The sequence below is a fragment of the Gallinula chloropus genome, assembly GCF_964237585.1.
Source record: "Gallinula chloropus genome assembly, chromosome: 2".
In the NCBI taxonomy this organism is placed as follows: domain Eukaryota; kingdom Metazoa; phylum Chordata; class Aves; order Gruiformes; family Rallidae; genus Gallinula; species Gallinula chloropus.
In genome coordinates, this window is record NC_140086.1 from 51944383 (window position 1) to 51955060 (window position 10678).

The window sequence follows — 10678 nt, forward strand, 5'->3', positions numbered from 1 at the left end:
AGAGGAGCACCCATGTCATCACACCTCCTGCTCGCAAGAAAAGAAAAAAACAGGTTATTTTAGAACAGGCTCTTTTAGATCTGAGTACTGAACATAATTCCTGCCCAAATGACTGATCACTTCAGCAGAGAGAGATCCACACATGAAGCCCAAGCACTTGCTAGCAGACAGTGGCAGCATACACACACAGTTCCATTACTGAGGTTTGTGTTTTCAGTAAGGAGCTATTTTTGAAGAAAAAGCCCCTAGCAATTAAAAAAAAAAAACAACCCCAAAATCCAAACAAACCCCCAATTATACAGATTTAAAGAAAAGCAGCTCCTTGGCCAAATCCTAAACAAAGACCTACAGATTAAAGCACAGTCTAAGTGGACAGCTTCCTATTAGCAGCAGACATCAGTTCCTGCTGCCAGCTAGAGCCGGACAAGACAGCTTCCCCAGAAGAAGGGCTAGTTTGCATCTCTGCATGAAGGTAGATGCATGAAGAGGGTATTTTGGGAGGGAAGGACATCTCTGAGCAGAAAGTATCATCCATCACCAGGGAAACAGCTTCTGTCTGAAATGAGCTGTAAGACCAGTTTGGTTTGGCACTAACTGAAACACGTACTTTGCTAATACAGTCAAACCAACAGGGCCCAGCTGCCTTTAGACTGGAAATATGACAGGGCTTCCTTACTGGTAACCTCCACAGTAACTAGAAAACAAAATAAATGGAGTAAGTGTAACCACATGCATGCCATAGAAGAGTTAACACACTGATGCTGTTTTCTTCATTGAGGCAGTGTCATGAAGTGCAAGCATATTTACATTTGGCACACAATATTAACTACTGACACCAAAGCAATGTGGTTCTGAGCCCCAGGCAAGAACATCTGACACTTTCCCCTGAAAATCATTAAGGACTGAGTATCCTTCTTAACCTGGTGTCATTATGGAAGCAATACCGGTGAGGTGATAATTAAAAAAGGGAAAAGAAGTGCCTCATACCAGCTATCTGACATGGTGACCTTCCCTCTGGAAACCTTCATCGTACAAACCACCCTTTTGACATAGATGATGTCCCTGAATTTTTTGATGAGCCTCTTTTCAGGACTGTATTGTGCTGTTGGACTTCGGCAAGCTGAGGTTTGCTGATTACTTTTGCGAGTAATTGCATGTGAAAGCTTAGTCCAACAGTGCAGAAGGGAAGAGTAGATGCTGGCAGGCTTGGGCTGGGACTCAGGCTTGGTCTGCAAGCTCTACAGTCAGGGTAGTACAGTGGCATGTCCTTCCTGGAGCCACTTGGTACATGAGCAGGCAACTCCGGTCAGAGCTAGCTGCAGCTTTGTGCTGTCTCTGTCCTCTTAAATCCTCTGGCCTGTAACCAGCACGCACGGCCAACTGTGCCTGTCAGGATATGGCCCCAGTGACACTGGACCAGGTGTTATTTGTCCTTCCACAGGACAAGTAAGGGCTAGTTCTGGATTAGGACTCCACCATACCAAGGGTTGCAAGCTCACAGAACAAAAGGCCAATGTTTGACTGTCACAGCCTGGAGCGTTGCCTGGCTTACAGCTGTGGAGAGATCACCACCGTGGGTTTGTATGATTCTGTGGCATGCAGGAACATGGAAGCTTTATCCTCTAATTTCTCTACTCTATTACAGATTACCTCAAATACAATAAAAAAACACCACTAGCAAACATACCTATGATTAATAAAATGAATATATATTAAGCTATTACAAACTGCTATCAGCAATCAATAATATAGTATCCATCAACAGCACAGCATCAATCAACAATTGTATCAACCAGTATTATACAATCAATAACAGCAGCAGCCAAGAAGCTGCAAGTGTTACAGATTGTCTTAATAAAGCAAATTTGTCAACAATGTAACAGCAGATATATTTATGACAGATTATGTGTATGAGTATATATACTATTGATATGAAGTGAATTCCGGTTTCAGAAAGATCCAAGCCATCCTAAAAGGCCGGGGAGGGACATGACACAACAAACAGATCCCAGAGGGAGACAAAGTGTCCCCAAAGGAGGGAAGGACAGACCAAGCCGGTAAGACAGCAGGCAGAGTGCCACTTCCAAAACAATCCACATCACAGACTCTGGTTCTAGACAGACATCTCTGTGGAGAACCCAAGAGCTTGTAGGAAGTTCATGTGGGATTCAGCTGGGAAGTTCTCAGAAAGAGAGGCTCCATTTTGGAAAAAAATCAAGTCCTTTTTATATCATAGAGACATAAGAGGGAGTGGGAAATTAGGCAGCCAATAGATGTTGTTAATTTCTCTTTTTCACGTGTAACAGATGATGCTGTTTTCCTTCAGAGCAATTTTATTTTTTTCAGACTGTTTGAAACGTTCTCAGATGATAAATTACTGTTACAGTCCCTTGTTTCGCACTTGCTGGTGGCATCTGTGGATATCTCTGGTTTCTAGGTACCCTGGCTGCACTTCAAAGGGGCCAACTACGTTTTAAAGGCCATTTCCTTACGGTTCACAATGCGAGTCGCCAGGCTCGCAGCTCCAGGCTGCTGGGCCTTCCCCTGTCAGTATTTCTGACCAGACAATATCTTTTGTTCAGTAATTTCTAACCAGGCCACCTTTATGGCTGCTCACATCACTGCCTAAATGGGTTGTTTTTAATAACACTCTGCCATGCTAAGTCTACAAGATTTGGCTCCCAGATCAGCAGCATATTCAGTAGGGAAGTGGCTAAAAGATTTAAATCTCCAATTAAAATCTCCAAGTACGAAAGATGAATTAAAGGGAAGGGCATACAGAGAGACATCTCATAAGCAGGTCTAGGCAGAAACCTATTCTTTCAGAAGTGCCAGAGCTCAAACAAAATGACCCTGAAAGGTTCTGAGCAGCTCCACCACTAAGCACTGTGCAGCTGCTGCAATTTTCCATTCTGCAAAAATGAAGCATGTGAGAGTCTCCAAGAATTCGGTGATGCCTGTACTTTATTTGATATTTTAAAGCTAAACACATGTATCAATTACTGCAGAATCATGACCAGATGTGCAAATGAGAGCAAGCAGGAGCAAGGAGTCTCTCCGAATTGATGATCCCGTGAGCATTACCTTTCCCTCTCACAGAGCATTCAGAACAGCAGCCATGGCCAAGTGCACAGCACCCTTCTCTTGTCCAAGCTGTTGAGCAAACCAGTATTCATCTACCAGTGTCCTCCACAGTGGTCTGATACTCATAGTTTCTGTTAAATGGTATTTTGTGCACCAGAGAGTAAAAGACAGCGGTGGTGATAACCCAGCAAGGGGAAAGGGCACTGAGAGTGGAAAGAAGGAGGAATCTGTATTACTTTAAAATTACAAAAGAAGTAAATGTTGAAATGTGAGACAGATCAAATACCCACCCAGAACTCCCTGAGTGATCCTTTTCATGCTGGCTTGCCTTAGCACCAGATATGTTCCCAATTTCCAAGAATAAAAACACAAATATTTTGTGAAAGTGCACAACTTGCATGCTTGTCCCTACCCTTTTCACAACTTTCCCCCCCAATGTGTCTTACCCAACAGAGCTGCTGGTCACCAGTGACCTCTCTGTAGAAGCCTCCAAAGTTGTTGACAATTTCTCCCGTGCCTCTATTGACCATATGAACAAAGAAAGCCTTGACAGTACCCGACTGCAAAGCATAGCAGAATTCACTACCTCTTTACAGACAAATGCCTGTAACAGAATGACTGCGGGGCCTTTCCTCAGCTGATACTTCAAGGAGTAACCTTTTCCAACAGTCTATGAATTTGAAGCATCAACATGGAACCATTCAGATGGAACCCAGATCTGGGTGACCACTGTCAAACGAGTTTCATGGCTATGTTTTATCTTATACTGGCCTGGCATTTCCAGATGCTGATCCCTTCCTCAAAAAATTAATAACAACAAAGGGCTTTTGAGATGAAGAGTTCCTCTTGTACCACCTCCCGCTCCACAGAGGAAGAAAAGAGCCACCCTAAACTGACAGCACAGAAGACTGCTAAGGAGACAGAGGTCATTAGAACACACTCTGAGGAAAGCAGTGTTTCTATAAATGAGAGAGCCTTTACGTATCATCCCTTTCAAGCAACTGCTGTATCTCCCAGAGCTGTTCTGGTACTTGCAGTCATGCTCAAGTTCTCATTTTCTCATAAGGTATTGTGTTTCTGGCAGTGAGATGATAATGACAGTTGTGGTCCAGCTGTTTCAAGTCCCCAAGACTCAGGACTGAGGCTGATTCTGCTTTTCTCCAGCCCCACATACCACTACTCAACATCAACAGGGTAAACCACATGCAAATGATGTCTAGCAAATTGTCAGAGAAAGGACAGACACAGTATGAAGCCTCGTGCCAACCATCATGGAACAAAGACAGTTTTAAGAAATATGAGACCATGAGCCCAATTCTGTGAGGTCTCCCCTGTTCAGGATATCTGCTTGAGATTGGAGAAACCAGTGCCTGAACCTCAGTTTTGTAAGAAACTTTTTGCACGATTCTGGCTAAGATCTTGTCTTTGACTCAGTTCCTTTGCTGTTCCCACCTGCGCCGTGGGAAGAATCACAGAACTGTAGGGGTTGGAAGGGACCTCTAGAGATGATCAGGTCCAACCCCCCTGACAAAGCAGGTTCCCTAGGACAGGTCTCACAGGTAGATGTCCAGACGGGTCTTGAATATTTCCAGAGAAGGAGACTCCACACCCCCCCTGGGCAGCCTGTCGCAGTGCTCTGCACATCCCATCGTGCTTTCCTTGGATGTGATGAATCGCATACTACAGTGGCTGAGGTCATTTATGTATCCAGGCAGGTCATACCAAGCACATTTCACTCATGGTGGCAGAAGGGTGTTCAGCATCTTGTAACAGAGCAGGTGATACACAGACTCAGATCTCAGGCTGACTGAAGATAACGGTTTATCCTTAAAGAAGCTTAAATAACTGAGTGCTTGCCAGATGGCTAAGTGGTTTTAAAAAAAGGGTAGACATTTCTGTAAGAAACAATTACAAAAGGTAGACTGAAGGAGGAAAAGGCACAACATTATCAAGTGAAGGGTTTTGTGGGTGTGCAGCTGTTTGCTTAGATGTTTTTGATATACTCAGTAGTGTCAGAGAAACACCAGGCTTGGCTGGCAAAGAAGAAATCACTCATGCTGTGGTCTAGGGCACCAGCTGTCTGCAAGGGCGCTACAAAGCCCTTCTGAAGCCCTGCTGCAAAGCAATTATGTACAGAAGTTACATTTGGCATGAGAAAGGAGCAAGGAGAACCGCAGAGGAACTTGCACGTGTGCTCACTGGGTACCATCACAGCCGTGTCCTGTCGTAACAAGCACTTTGCCTCATGCCTGCCTGGCCATGCATACCAGTGAGCTGGGGAGGTCACTGCTACTGAGAGTCACCGCCACCCTCAGAGAACGAGTCCAAGTTCTTACCCACATGTGGGCTGTCTGTGAGGTGGCTAACTGCACCCCAGGGCCCCCAGGGTTAGCCCTGGGCTGAGCATGCCAGGAGCTGGCAGGGTTTCCCAGCTCAAGCTCCACGCTGTCTGTACATAATGATTGATACATGGGCTTTGTGGTAGCCAAATTGCTGTCTGGGGCCCTGCTGGCTTTACTCAGGTCTTTCCATTTTCCTGGAGAGTAGCTCAGGTGTCCTTCGTGGGGCATAATGGGAAATTCACTGCAGGCTTTTCATAGGAAATCATCTCTCCATGCTTAAGATCAGGAGGCGATGCTAAAAGTTCATAGGCGATGCTAAAAGCTGCCCATCTGAAAGGAAATTCCAGTAGACCAAAGGCTAGATTCCAGCTGCTGCTCAGTCACATCTTCAACTTAATGCTGGACAGGTCAAAATACCTCTTTCCCCCCCTCCCTCTTGCCTTAATTTGCTGACCAGAAATATCGATCTCATTTATAAAGCATTTGAGAGTGAGAAATGTTGTATTAGGTAATAAGGGTTCTTGGGTAAGATGGGAGATGCCTTGGAAATCTTGAAGAGGATATACTGCATATCACTATTTCCCTATTACCTGGCATAATAGTGTCTGTCCTGGGCCAAAGAATAAATGAGGGTTGTGCCATTTTGTTGATAAATCAAGAGCATTTGCACAAGGCAAATGAGAGATTTGCACAATTCAGAGAATCACAGAATCATAGGGGTTGGAAGGGACCTCGAGAGATCATCGGGTCCAACCCCCCTGTCAAAGCAGCTCCCTAGCACATATCACTCAGATAGGCGTCCAGGTGGGTCTTGAATATCTCCAGAGAAGGAGACTCCACCACCTCCCTGGGCAGCCTGTCCCAGGGCTCTGTCACCCTCACTGTGAAAAAGTTCTTCCGCATGTTGGTGCAGAACTTCCTGTGCTCCAACTTGCAGCCATTGCCCCTTGTCCTGTCCCCACAGACCACTGAAAAGGGGCTGGCCAATTTCTCCTGCATCCCATACTTCAGATATTTATAAACATTAATTAGGTCCCCCCTTAGTCTTCTTTTCTCTAGGCTGAACAGCCCCAGCTCACTCAGCCTTTCCTCATAGGGGAGATGCTCCAGGCCCTTAATCATCTTCGTAGCCCTTCTCTGGAGTCTCTCCAGGAGACCCCTGTCCTTTTTATACCAAGGAGCCCAGAACTGGACACAATATTCCAGGTGGGGCCTGACCAGGGCAGAGTAGAGGGGGAGGATCACCTCCTTTGACCTGCTGGCTACACTCCTCCGGATGCACCCCAGGATCCCATTGGCTCTCTTAGCCACCAGTGCACACTGCTGGCTCATGGCCAACCTGTCATCAACCAGGACCCCCAGGTCCTTCTCCACAGAGCTCTTCTCCAGCAGGTCATCCCCCAGCCTGTACTGATACAAGCAGTTATTCCTCCCCAGGTGCAAGACTTTACACTTGCTTTTGTTGAACTTCATTTGGTTTCTCCCTGCCCAGCTCTCCAGCCTGTCCAGGTCTCTCTGGATGGCAGTGCAGTGTTCCCGTGTGTCAGCCACCCCTACCAGCTTTGTATCATCAGCGTACTTGCTGAGGGTGGATGCTATTCTCTCATCAAGGTAATCAATGAAGATATTAAACAGGACTGGACCAAACACCAAACATCTCAGTAACTCCCTGAATGCCCTTTGTCATCCACAAGCTGCAGAGAAGGTTGTACCTTCTTACCTTAATGATCAGTTGAACTCAGAGGGCATAGCTCTTCCTCGGTGTACACATGCTTGCTCTTCAAAGCTTAATGGCAATCTAAAAAGGCTGGGGCTGTTCTGATGGCAGTGGCACCGGAGATTATATTTAGCCTATTAGTAATCTACTTATGATAACCCGAAACTCACTGATGCTATTGACTGAACTGCAGTTTCCCTTTTAAATTTCCATTCTTTTCCTCAGGCCCTGTTGAGTTTAACTAGATAACCACCCTCTCTTCTTTAAGGAGAGCAAATCAAAGGCAACGTTGTGGCCAACACATGTTTCTACCTATATAAAGGACATGAAATACTAAGAGGAGATGGACAATGGTCTGTGAAAATACACAGTTAACGCAGCAGTTATTACAATTAGACAAAAAAAATACCTTTAAATTGAAAGAGAACATTAAAGACAAATAACTGATCTCTTCTGTAAAGGAAGCAAATTTTTGCATGTGGAACTGCTGTGGAAAATAAGCGCAAAGAGTAGGACCAGTAAATAACATTGGTCCCTTGCTTAATGTCTGAACTATGTTAAGTTCCTAGGCACTCTGTAGCCACACAGAGAAGAGAGGAATCTAATCCAAAATACTACATCCACTAGGAAACAGATGCTAAGCTACTTGCTAGTGTCTAAAAAGCCACCACACTGGGGCTGAGCTTCAGGGGCAAGCACACCGCTCAGTTTGGGTTCCAGGGACACAGTTAGGATCTCTGTATCATTTTTAACTGACAGCTGATCAAGGGTCACTCTTACAAATGACTGCAGAGCGATGCTCTTTTGGTGCTGGGGCTCTACAACTGATATGAAAGGGCCTCGCTCCACTTCTGTTGTGCACAAGGGAGCAGATGCTCCTCAGTTCCCCTGCATTTCTACCTGCTTTTAAAAGTACACCTGAGAGGATGTCATGGTTTAACCACAGCCATCAGCTCAGCCCCACACAGACACTCACTCACTCCCCCCACAGTGGGATGAGGAGAGAATCAGAAGGGTAAAAGTGAGAAAACTCGTGGGTTAAGATAAAGACAGTTTAATAGGTGAAGCAAAAGCTGCAAGTGCAGGCAAAGCAAGACAAGGAATTCATTCACCACGGCCCATGGGCAGGCAGGTGTTTTGCCATCCCCAGGACAGCAGGGCTCCATCATGCATAAGTTACTTGGGAAGACAAACGCCATCACCCTGAACAGCTCCCTCCTCCTTCCCCCAGCTTTGTATGCTGAGCATGTCATGTGGTACAAGGGCATCTCTTCGATCAGTTGGGGTCAGCTGTGTCCTCCCCCATCTCCTTGTGTACTCCCAGCCTGCTCACTGTTGGGGTGGTGTGAGAAGCAGCAAAGGCCTTGGCTCTGTGTAAGCACTCCTCAGCAGTAATGAAAACATCCCTGTGTTATCAGCACTGTTGTCAGCACAAATCCAAAACACGGTCTCATATCAGCTACTATGAAGAAAATTGATACCATCCCAGCCAAAACCAATGCAAATAACACCTGCTTCCCTCTGCCCTGTAAGGGAGTGCAGAACTTCAGCCACTCACCTCCTTCTGGCTCTCTCCCTTTCCCTTCCCTGGGCTAAGAGAGAAGCCAAGAAACGGTTGCTATTTCTCCCCCCTGTCCAAGTCAGTAGGGAGCATGGAGGAAAAAAAAGGAAACTGGTCCTAGAGCAAATGCTGAAGCCTGTGGCTCCTGGTGAAGTCCCACAGAGAGTTCTGCTCCCCACTCTCCAGCAACTAGCAACCTCTTGCACCTAACAACCACCACCAGCAAACTCCATGACTCTAGATAAGAGCCCAGGCTGTTCATACAAGTTCAAGACATCAAAAATAGACACAACCATCCCTTTCCCATCTACCACCACTTCCTACTCCATTTTGAAAAGGTACCTGCCAGAGAGCGTTCCCAGCCTCCTGCAGTTCCTAGAAGGGCAACGGTGGTCTTGCTCCTGCATTAGGATCAAGCTGAAGTAGGTCCAAGATGGTCTGCTATTGAAGGCACCTGTAGTGCTAGCCCCTGGCACAAAGGAATGAATTTGTGCAAGGATTCTGGAATTCAGCACTTACCCACTCCCCCACTCTATGCTGCTTACAGGGCTCAAGTTAGTTATTCAAATTTTAGTCTTAAATTCCACAGTGAGGTGAGAATTTGGATCTACTGCTTACCAGGAGTCCTCCTGTGATTTAAACCCAACATGACCACTAGCTTAAGTGAAGTCTTGTGTGTCAGGGCAAAGTTGGCAGAAACACAAATATCTACAGCATATTCACAGAAATCTTGAAAAAAACAAGAAGTTTATTGGACTGAACAGATCAAAATAAATAAAAAAAGCGGGTGCTCAGTTGTTTATATTCATTTATACTCATTCCAGTTGTGGATAATGTCCTTTAGAATAAAAAAGCATTGGAGAAGACTAGGGGTAAGAAAGCATGCCAGGTATTCCCACCCATCAGCAAAATCCAGAACTACTTTCTTATTTAAAAAACCCAGAAAACCTCCAAACAAAGCAGCCAAGACTACTTTTCAGTGGTCAGAGCTTCTGACAAGCCTTGGGAAAAGACAATTCAGCGGTTGCAAGGTGAAGAATACATAAGGTTCTTTCCGTAACACTTAATGCTGCAATAGGGATGGATTTTACCTAAGTAGTAGGATTGCACACTGTTTTTATTTTTGGAAGTTTACTTAAAAATAGTATAAAAAAACATTCTTAAAATGCTACAGCTTGGAACAAGCCATGACAGAAGCAATCTGCAGGCCTAGCACGTGGAACAGGTATCGCTGCATTCTGATGGACAAGAGAAGAGTACAGATTACCAGAAATTACACCATTGTTGTCATTAAAAATAGTAAAACATTAATCACGTTACAGGAAATGCTAAAAATAGAGTAAGATGTGTGGTTTGTAGGTTCTGGAAGAAGAATGGTTTCAGTGCTGTATCAGGTGTTATTGAAACTCAAACTCCTTGAGGACCTTAACCTACGGTGGCACTGTATGGACACCTCAGGGTCTGGGTTTGAGTGGCACTGGTGGGTGAGGCAGGTAACAGTCAACGAAGCTGACATAAAACATCAGCCATTGCAAGAGTGAATGTATCAAATTCCCTGGCAAACAGCACAGAAGCTGACAGTGGCTGCTGTTACCAGAGAAAGCAAGGGAGGGGAAACACACCTGCCCTCCTGTGTGGCAGCGGCCGAGGGCTGAGAGTCTGTGTGCGTGGGACTTGCTCTCCCAAGGATCCCCATACGTCTGTCCATCATGGGGGTTAGATTTAAGTCTAGACAGACTTGTTCTTGCCCATCACTGTCAAGCACTGCTCTAGAAAACATCTCCCCTTTCCACAGCAATAACAAACACACAATGAAGTCAGCATCTTCTATGAAAATAACATTAAAATAGTTTACAGAGGATAAAAACACACCCAAAACTCATGCAGGTTTTCTTCCCCTCAGTACAAAGGCTGCTCTGTCTTTGCTCTCCTCCCATCTCCCATCATCCCCATCCCCCCCATCTTCCCCAATTC